The sequence below is a fragment of the Tamandua tetradactyla genome, chromosome X (genome assembly GCF_023851605.1).
Source record: "Tamandua tetradactyla isolate mTamTet1 chromosome X, mTamTet1.pri, whole genome shotgun sequence".
NCBI classification, from domain to species: domain Eukaryota; kingdom Metazoa; phylum Chordata; class Mammalia; order Pilosa; family Myrmecophagidae; genus Tamandua; species Tamandua tetradactyla.
This window is the reverse complement of record NC_135353.1, coordinates 168,304,497-168,315,555: the sequence shown is the minus strand read 5'-3', so window position 1 is coordinate 168,315,555 and position 11,059 is coordinate 168,304,497. Positions and strand designations below refer to the sequence as shown.

Here is an 11,059-nt window from a genome sequence, read left to right as displayed (position 1 = left end):
CAGAAGAGTAACTTAAACAGATGCTTTGTAGGCACTTAGAGGTCCTTGTTAAAAGTCAGCATGGGTTCGTTGACTTCATATTTGCAAAGTTCTTGTTTCCTTTTCTCTATGCGAGACTGGCAGTCCACGGAAATTGCTGTCATGTTATATCTGGATTTCAGAAAAGTGATTGACAAAAAGCTTGCCATTTGCCTATAAGTATCCACCATCTCTCCAGCCCCTCCCACACACTAAGAATTTTATAATCACTCTCTGAATTCCTCTCATGACCCTGCAAATCAAAGTCCTAGAGTCAGGAAGATTTACATTTGGATCTAAACTTCTTTGCTGTGAGAACTCGAGTGCATTAATTAACTTCTCTAAGTCTCATATTCCTTATCTGTAACATATGGGTGATGACAAGACCTGTTTTGAATAGTGTTTTTGAGGACAAAATACACTGAAAATTAAATGCAGGCAAAAATCTTAGCTTGGTGGGTTGCATATAATAAGTTCTCAGTAACTGCTTGCTGTTAGTTATCACTATCCCTATTGTACAGAAGAAGATACTGAGGTTCAGAGTGATGTAACTATCTTGGGTAACATCTCCCAACTCCAAGATGGAGCATGAAAGTCATTTCCCTAATACCTCGCTGCCTCCTTGTGGACAAACCAAGGAAAACATAAGTTGGACAACAATACAATTGTATAAATTTGTTTCAAATAGAATAAATCTCAAGGGTTCTGAAAAAATGCATCTGTGTGAAACCTAAAATATGGTCTCCCACCCCTGAAAAAATGCATCTGTCTGAAACCTGGAATATGGTCTCCCAAATACTTTGTAGATTCTGGCTGAACTGAAGAGGACATGCTTATCAAATGTGCATGTGCAGATAGATGAAAAGAAACTAATCCAGATAGTAATGCTACTGATTTTAGGATTAAAAGCACACTGATAGATTTAAATAAAAACTTAAATTTGAGGGTGTATAAGATTTAATGAGTAATAAAAGCAAACATGTTCCTGAAAGAACTGTACAAGTACCAGGTAAGAGGTAGGGGGAGACATGTGCATCTGTATGTGTTCAGCAGTCTCTTGGAGTCAGACTGAGAAAGCCTTAGGAGAGCTATTGCTGGAGCTGTGGGACAAGGCTTGCCTCGTGTCTGTTTCCCACCCCTGGCACCTGCCACAATGGCTGACTCATAAATGTTCCTCGATTGGAATGCCATCCCACCACCGTGAAGAATTGTCCACTAAATGACTTTTCACTCTTGGTCATGTTGAAGGAGCAGCGTGCTGTAGGTGGATCCTTGGAAACGCATTGGGTTTCCCTGCAAAATCTCGATTTATGTTATATCCCAACCCTCAGCAGTCACATCTCATGGGCTAACTTTTATGACAGTAATGGAACCTGTGAGCGTTGGAGAGTTCCTGGTGAAAGGATACATCATCCAGCAAAGGACAGAGGAGGGTGCCACCATCATAGCTACTCCTGGGTGTGCCAGCTCAGGAAGGGCGACAGGAAAGCACCCAGAAATTATGGAGATTGCCTTTTGCCAGTGGCCCGCTAATGAGTTTTGAAGAGGAATCCTGCTTTTTTTTTTCCATCTAAGAGAAATATCCGAGTGCTTTAACTGAGCACTCCTGCTGAACTTCAGCTTCTATCAAAGCCATTTGAGAATGCTGCTTCATTTGCGCCTCTTGACAAAAAGACCTTGCTGTCAGAGAGCTCCGAGGTTTTTGGCCCTCTCGTGCTAGGAACAGCCTTTGCTTCAGATGAAAATCTACAATAATTCCCAGAGGAGTACAGGGCAGAGGCCAGGGTAAAGAGGGAGGGAGAGAAATGTCTGCTTTCAAACTTTGCTGTTTTTCACTATCTTAATCCTCCTTTCAATGAGTAGGAAAAGCTGGGGTTATGTAAGGAGACAAACTGCTCTTTACCCTTGGGTGAAATTTGAAATATTTTGGAAAAGCATTCTTTATTAAAAGAAAAAAGCCTATACACACATTTTTCCTCTCTTTAAATTTCAATGAGAAAATTCACTAGTTTAAAATTTGGTCTACCTCGCATCTCATAGGCTACCAGAGCTTGTGCAATAGGACAGTTAGTTTCAGTATTGTTTCTGTATTAAAGTCGGAATAGTTTCCTTAGCAAGTAAGTGAAGTGATTGGGAAAATAACCTGAATTTGATGGAACACCTTCAGAATCAGTTTTTGGATTGTGGCACTGGCACACTGAAATTTCATATGCCCATGGGTCTCCAAGGACTAGAGACTAGAAGAGAGATTCTGTTCTATATGCTATCCCAAGAACTGTGGTGCACTAGTTTGTCAGTTGAGCAGTAACATTTAAGCCTCAGCTTCCTAATGCATTACCAGATAAGCAGGCACAAGACCAGATTGCATAGTTCCAAAAGAAAATGCAAACATAAGCAGGTAAATAGTATCTCCATACAATCCATCACTTGACAAATTCACCCCACGTGGTTCAGACTTGATGTCTCAACAAAGGACATCATTTATCAACCCAATATAAACACATACACAAAAGCTTTGTATTTTGAACTTTGTAAGTATTGACAACATGCTGCCTGTTCATTTAATTTTAGTGTGTTATCTTCCTTAGGCTATGATATTTCTTACATAAAACATTTCAGGTTTCTAAAAATCATGTCAATGAGGTAATGTGATTCATTGTGTATTAGACACAGAATGCTTTCTTGACTTGAACAAAGGGCATATAAGGCTTTACCTGGGAGCCTTTCTCACAGTTGTGCTGTCAGGAAGGGTGGCATGGAAATGGCTCTCAAAGGGGTCCCGGCTGTGTGGTGATGCAAGAGGGATCAGAAAAGGGCTTGGAATAGCTGGAGACCCTGGATAAGCTGGTGGGGATGGCAAGAATGAAGAAAAGATCCTGTGGGAGAGGGGAAGGGATGGGGGGAGCATGGAATTCCAACTGCTAATGTTCAGGAAGGGAATGTCCAACCCGGGGACAGTGCAGATCCTTACAAAAGTGGGGCTGTGTGTGAATGGGGCGGCTGACCTTGATCAGAGCTGAAGGTCATTTGGGACAAGAAGGTTGACCTGCTGCAGGTCTAGATTTCCTTCTCCAGTCTATTCCCCTTCTAATCACCAAAGTAATCTAGCCAGTACCCAAATCTGGTTTGTTCTATGCCTGATAAATGCCATCTTGGCCAGTTACTCCAACTGAAAACATTTTTTGGTTTCTTTATATCTAAGCATGACTATTTTTCTGTAGGCTGGGGGGAAAAAATGATGGCTTTGAGGAAGCTATTTGTTTGATTATTAATGTTTTCTTAGGTACTGCTGTTTTCCAACTGGTAAATGACTTAGGAATACACACACAGCTATCTCCATTTTATTTTATTTAAAAATATGACTTGCATCAATGAAAAATATAACACATAGGGGCTAGAGGGAAAATGAGTTATAAACTTGTTTTAAATCACAGGAAAGCGATAATTCAATTCACTCTTTTAAGTGTTTTGAGAGGATGTCATAAACTGTGTCAGTATATTTCAATTAAACTCTGTTTCATTGACTAATTCATTTCCGCTATGAAATCTCTGATGCTCCCTTATTGGTAAATCTTGTACTCATTTAAAATACACAGTTGAATTATATTTACTTAAATTTGAACTTCCACAGGCAGGGTTTGTATTTTTATTTCCTTAAGTGGAGATCTAGTATGCCATTACTACAATAAAAGGCTATCTATTTGCTCAAATAGTTGCGTGTAGTAGGGGATCAGTTAGACTTTCCCCACCTGCATCTATGATAGCTTGGAGATGCTGCAGATTCTTTGCAGTTCTCCCATCGAGAGGTGTGCTCTATTTCCTTACGCCTTGAATTGAGTCAGACTTTGTGGATTGCTTTCACCAACAGAATGGGAAAAAGCAATGTTGTCAATTTCCAAACCTGGCCTGGCCTTCAAGAAGCTGAGTTGCTTGCACGTCTGCTGCTCCACTTTTTGGATCACTGCTGTTTTGTGCATGAGCCGGACTGGCCTTCTCCAGGGAGTGAGACCATGTCGAGTTGGGGTTCATCCATCCATCCTAGCTGCCCCAGCTGAAACCCCAGATATGATAAGTGAGCCCAGAGACTCCCCAAACAGAGGCAAGCTAAGCCAGCTGCGCTCTGCCCACTTAACCAGCCCACAGTATCATGACAAAGTAAACAATTGTCATTTCAAGTCACTAAATTTGGGGCATCTTACTATGCAGCAAAAGGCATCTGAGGGAAAACAAAAGGCATCTGAGGGCAATAAATATCCTCTAAAAAAAAGTGAAGAATTTATTACAAATATATCTATGCAAATGCTGTAAAAGGTAATAACCCTAAATTTAAACCTAAGCTAATTTAGAAACTGCAATTATACACTAACATTTGCTCTGTTCTTCCTGGAGGAAGATAAGGCACAAAATGATTTTTTAAAAAAATCTATCAGATTAAGAAAACCAACAAGTTCTTCAGATAAGCAAACGTTCTCTCAATGCTAAATTTTAACAGGAATTTATGTCATAAACTATTTATATACAAAAGTTATTTGTGTATGTCTGATTCTAAAAAGATACTTAGAGAAGAATCAGCAAGGACTGGTCTAATGTAAGAGAAGTGAGTATTTCTGGTGAAATACTTAGATAGAGAAAGAAACGATAGAAAACATAGAGTATGGGTGGTTAATATGCCCCTTAAACTATTTCTCCAATGTATTTGTTATTCTAATTGTGGTGTTTTTTGGAAGTTGTATGATAAACAAATTCAGCATTGCACAATCTGCCCAGGAACGCCTTTAGAAGAGTCATTCTGAGGGTGAGAGAGTTGGTATTCTTCCATTGAAAGAATCCGAGTTTATATGTTCTTCAAGAAGGAAAGTCATTTCCAACTCTGCACACACATATACATGAAAATGGACCTGCATTATTGTCAAGATTTTTCTCATGAGACTCTAACAACAGCACATGCAGTTACTCAGTGGAGACCTCATATGTGTGTGACTTAAAGGGCAAGAAGATTCTGTTTGGGCTTAGAAAATATTAAGTGTATGGCTTACCTTTTGATAAATTCAAATATAAAAGAATAACTTTATAGTGCTTGGGATGTTCTCGTTTTCAGCTCCGTGGTCTCCTTAGGTCCTGCCAGGATGAATTGGATGTGAAATATATCCCAGGTCACATGTCCTCATATCAAGTTAAATGGTAAAAAGCACCTGCCCTGTGAAAGTGCTGTAGTGTTGTGCTGTAGGTGTTGTGTACTGTTCCTTCTGATGCTTCTTTTACACCAATTTTCAGGTGCTCTTTGAGGTACACTGATTGCACGATGCTTCCTCAGCCCTCACGTCCCTCCCAATGTGACTTTCAGTACCTCCCAGCAAGAGGGAGAGGGTAGTTCCACAGCCCTTGATTCAGAGTTCACTCTTGTTCATTGGTTTAATCAACAGGGGGTCGGCAGCTGTGACACAAACAGAGGCTTTAAAAGTACATGTGCTTCTCTGTTTGCTCTTGCTGCCCTGACTCTGTGCTGAGAGCATCCCTGGGCTAACCTGCTGGGAGAGAGGAGACCCGGGGTTCTGCGGTCTCAGCTGACAGCCAGACAACCACCAGAACTTTGCTGAGACCCAAAGACAGAAGGATCGTAATTTGTACAACCAAACCCAGCCTGAATGTCTAGCCCACAACTCAGGAGCTAAGGAAATCCATTTTATGTTAAGCCACGGAAATATGGGATGCTTGTTACACGGCATTATTGTCACAGCATGTAGCTGATAGTTTCTTGACCATGCCATTGCCTGAAAGACAAGACACGGAAATCTACACCACCAGAACCGAGAAGTGTGAGTAAGTGTTACTTTATGCTGTAGCATGAGGGCATGTGCTCCACCCAACTTGTGGTTAAATGAATAAACTTTCAATGTAAGAAAAACAGAGTTCAGTTATGTTGCATTCCATTTGAGGCTAAATGCTATATGTCTAAGATGAAAAGGTTTGCAACCTTCAAGGCAAACTTGTATCGGTCCATCCTGGTCTACCACTGATTAAATCAACAAGTAGAATTTTGTTCTACAAAGATCTTCAAATAGCCTTACTAAGACCAGGATATTGACTGAATAACCAAAACTGAAAGGGTCCCTGGGTTTATGGAACTTACATTCTTGCAGGAAGCTAAAGCAACATAATAGCCATTTGGCTATAGAATATATAATCAAATAGCAGTATAGCATGCCAAACTTGGGAGCCAGAGGGTCCTGTTTTCAAATCCTAGAGTGAGAGTTTATATGAAAATGGGGCAGATTATTTTTATTTATTTATTTATTTTTTTGGGGGGGTGCATGGTCCAGGAATTGAACCTGGCTCTCCTGCAGGGGAGGCAAGCATTCTACCACTGAACCATCCATGCACTCTGCAAGACAGATTATTTTTTTATTCATCCTGGGTGACCCATGCTCAAGGAATTAGAGAAAGTCCAGCAAGAATTGAGGTCTATCGTTTGAAATAGGATGTAAACACAGCTGGGGAAAAGAGATCCCCCAGAATCCTTTTTAGAAATGTTGATTAATCATCCAGATTACAATGGATGGTGCATAAAAGCTGCTGCTGCTCCCCAAATTACTAATGATTTTGAGAATCACATGAAAACTTTACTAATTATTAAACACCAACTCTGGTAATTTCTTCTAGTTACAATACCAAGGATAAAAATAATCACGTGTTAGGGAAAATGTGGGCAATACAGAAAAGTGAAAACAAGAAAAAATAGAAATCATTCTTTAAAGAGCAGAAATGTTTTGGTCCATTGCCTCCAAATCTTTCTTTCTTTTGACATTTAAAGGAGAACCACAAACTAAATTGGAAATTACTTCACAGAAACTCAATACATTTTATTTTATCTTAAAAAAATAGGAAACAAGGTGTTATTTCACTGTCTGTGACAAAGGATGCCAAACAATGAACTCTCAGATTCCAAACAAAACATTTTAGTAAAATATCAAAGTTATTCCTGGCGCCCTTAGAATTGCTATAATAGACCTTGACATTTTTTATTCCTTGTTCTACTGAAAGGTGAGAGGAAACACTGCACAGATTTTGACATAAACAAGATTGTTTTAAACACCCTGTATTAGTAAGTTGAAAATATGTTGATAAATAAAACTGCTGCAGTATCTTAAATTAAAAAGAATAGTGTATTTTCTAGTTGATCTCTCTCAAAAAAAAAATTTGAAATTTTCTTTGGTATTTGAGCATATGGCACTCTGAGCTCTCTATGCTGTTCCTTGGATGTTAGAAAATGGCCATAGAATGCTATGTCAGAATAATCCTTGAATCTTTGTGGTAGGATTTACTGCACTTCTTGATGCCTATTCTAATTAGGCACATGAAAGTGCATTAGATGACTCAAAGTTCTGTCCAGAGTTCTTACTGGTTTTGGATCCAATGGGAAGTTGGATGTAATCCAGGTTGACCCTGCCACTGAACTGCTAAAGGGGCAATTGCCCTTTTAGGGTTTCACATTTACTCAGTGGAATTAATCTATGCACATGAACCCAAGTAGGTGCCGTGCCCTGATGCAAGTCTCTGGGGACCCATAAAACTTAGCCAGGGATCATTGTGATCTGGGTCATGCCAAACACTATGGACCTCTAGATTGGTTGCTGACCAGTCATCTTCTCAACTACTGGCTTATGGTATATGTGTGTGCTTAGTGGTTCTTATGCTGGCACTACACAGCCCAGCAACTGAGGGCCAAGCACACGTTCAAGTAAATAAGGGAAATTGCTAATGAACCCCTTCAGTGACCCAGGATATAAGCCACGTTGAGAAAAGGGATGCCTATTCATCACCTCCATAACTGTGCCTTGTGGAGCAGGAATATAGAAACGACTGAAGAGAATCTTGCAATGAATGTGCCAAAGGCATGAGTTTCCCTTAGGATACTCTGTGCAGTTAATTTCCAAAGCTTTGACAGAATAAAATAGAGTGATGAATCAGTGCCTGGTCGTTTCATAACTCTTATGAGAGCTGCATGACTGGTAGCTTGCCAGATGAAAGAGGAATTCCTATTAGAATTCTCACCTTAACTCAGATTTACAGACAGTAACATAGAGAGGAGATCCCAAATCACCAGCTTTCAAAGTTTACGTTAAATTAGTTCATCATCATCATGTTTTATCCTAGCCAATAATCATTTTTTTCATCATGCATTAATTAGGCCCACACTTGAGTCTTTCTATGCCTTTGCTAGCAACATGTCATGATTTTGGCAATTCCTATTCAGAGTCTACTCAATAAATGTAAATTTCACTTTTCCTGACTTCGCTTATCTGAATGGTTGATTTCCTATACAAATATATTAAAATTATGGGTGGCTAATGATGGTTTAATGGAGTTCTCTCACCATGTTTAGTTTTTCAATAAGGATCTTGATGCTTTATTTCCACAAGGGACAAAGAAATTTGGCTGCTTCACTTTCCCACAAATTTTACATCATCTCAACTATTGGCCTCCAATGAGTGTTGGATGGCTTCCCCTAAAAGATTGCATTCAACGTCAAGGGGAATGTTAACCTGTGCTCTGAGCAAGAGCGTAGAAGCTGGTGGCGGATGTGTTCATGAATGTAAGTAGGGTGAATGTCAAGGGTCATCACAGATTAAGCATCCGACCTTCTAAAATATGAACTGCAAAGTGAATCCTGTAGATGAGACCCTTTGTGGAGCTCCTTTCTTTGTCCCCCAGTCTAAAGGAACGGTGATTAAATAGGAAATAGGTGGGAACCTGTCATCCTTCAGGTAAGATGATAAGAAACGGCTGTATGGGAAGCACTGGAACAAGTGGAGGTGATTAGCCTAGAAAAGGAATGACATGATCCCACTGTCAAAATATTTGAGAATCACAAGGTAAAGGAAACAGACTTATCCTGTTGAATCTGGAGGACAGAGTAGAACTCAGGGGCAAATATCGCAAGGAGGCTAATATAAGAAAAGCGATGAAAAATAGTCTCAATACCAGAATTCCAAATATTAAGCTATTCTAAGAAATAACATTAATTAATATAATCACAATTTGTATTCAGATTATTTCTAAAAATATCAGTTTTATTCATCATTGTATTTCTGTTACCTTCTACAGTGTCTACAGCGCAGGAAATAGTCAATAAATATTCTTGACATTATTGCTGTTGCTTTAATGATTAATTCAGGACTTCCCAGGACATTAATAAACTCTTGTAGGACACAGATCATACATCACTTGCTCACGTAATTATTTCCCATATTACACATATTCTTGACATAATTGGAACTCAGTATTTGTTAAGTGAATAAATAAAAAGAAACAATGAAAGTAATTTACTCATTATTACCTGATGGTTAAATGAAGATAAAAAGACATCAAAATTATGTAGGAAAAACAGGTATAATTATATTAGGAACCACTATGAAACAATCAGTAATATTGAACAATTCCTTTAGTGTTGACAGAGCTTTCCAGAAACCAAAGGAGGCATGTTGCCAATTTGTGCTATCTGCCAGAGCATGGAGACATTGGCAGAGATGTGAACTATATCCCCCAAGAGACTCCTAGGTGCTTCTACTTAAATGGATTCTGGAAACCAAGAAACACCCAAATGACTTAGGTCTACATCTCAATCTAACAGTTTATGGACAACCTTTCTTTTAACACAATGATTTGTATCCCCTATTTGGGGATGGGTAAGCCGTTTTATAGACTCCAATGGGAATGCATAAGTGAATCTAGAAACTCCACCGAGTATAAGGAGGCTACTTAATAGACTCCATTGGATATGGATGGGCTCATCTATAGACTACATTTGGTATCATAAGTTAGACTATAGACTCCATTTGGTTTGGATAAATTAGGCTATAGACCTCATCGTATAGCCTATAGGTTAGCTATCTTATAGTCTCCTCCAGGTGGGGGTAGAGTTAATCCATACACTCAATTGGGTCTGGGTAAGCTAATCTATAGACTCCTGTCATGTATATGTTTGTGTCTAGATGTGGAAGAAATGAACAAATGAATGTGAGAAATTGTTAGGGCGACTCAACATTGTTGTCGGACAGGCACCCAGAGAAGAAAGCCAGAATGCCTCATCTGTTGTCCACTGAGCTCACTGAGACTGCACTTGCAGTGCATTCTCATACTAGCTTAAAATGCAAAACAAGGCAAAACAGAACAACCTTCAAACTGGCGCTTCCTCACTGGTAAATAGAAACACAATCACATCCTAATTTTTCTTCCAGCTGCAAATAATAATAACAAGTAATTATAAGAAGTCCTCTGTCAGTTGGAATCTCAGAGCAATGTTTCAATGAATGGTTTATTGGATGGAGAGTAACTCTTAGACCTTGGAATGGTTCATGGTATTGGGAGTTTGGGTAAAGATAGTTGCCTGATTGATGTAAAGAATTTGGGAAGATAAATGAGATGGATCTAAAAAAGCATGCTGTTAATTATGTGGCAGTCAAAATCATTATTTGAGTGTAAATTCAAAGGTTCTAGTGTAGGTAATCTATCAATGTATTTTTAACAATATATAAAATGTTTTGACAGATATGTTAATAATATTGATAATTCTAACTAAACAAGTAATGTATTGGCATATTTAAAAATCTTCTTATATGGATCAATAATGAAGAAATGCAATTGTTGGGAAATTGCCTTTCATGATAGCTTGGTAGTGTTGCTTCTTTACTTCCTGAATATTATTATCATTATTATTTGTTATTATGCTCCTTTGTGATTATTTTTCCCTGAAAGCCAACTAAAATCAAGACTATTGGATGTAGTTTATTTGAAAAAACTACATTAGGTACTTGTCAGGGTCTCAAAAAAAGTCAGAAAAGTCAGACCATTTATCTTCTAGCTTCATAAATCCTTCTCAGTAATTTAGATTCTGTTCCCTCCCATAGGCTGGTTGACATGACAAGCTATCCATGCCACTTTCTAGAAGGATGTCATCGATGATATTTTAGACTCTCTAGTTTGTGTATTTTAAGAAGCTCTGATCATATACGAAGTCAGGACCATCTAGTCAGTAGTAATT

General features: G+C 38.8%; 1 non-coding gene across 1 annotated transcript; it reads right to left on the bottom strand.

Moving 5' to 3' along the window:
• Positions 1–6,326: 6,326 nt before the first annotated feature.
• TRNAG-CCC (transfer RNA glycine (anticodon CCC)) lies at positions 6,327–6,397 on the bottom strand. Its single transcript has one exon. It is a non-coding gene; the product is annotated as a tRNA-Gly (tRNA).
• Positions 6,398–11,059: the final 4,662 nt, after the last annotated feature.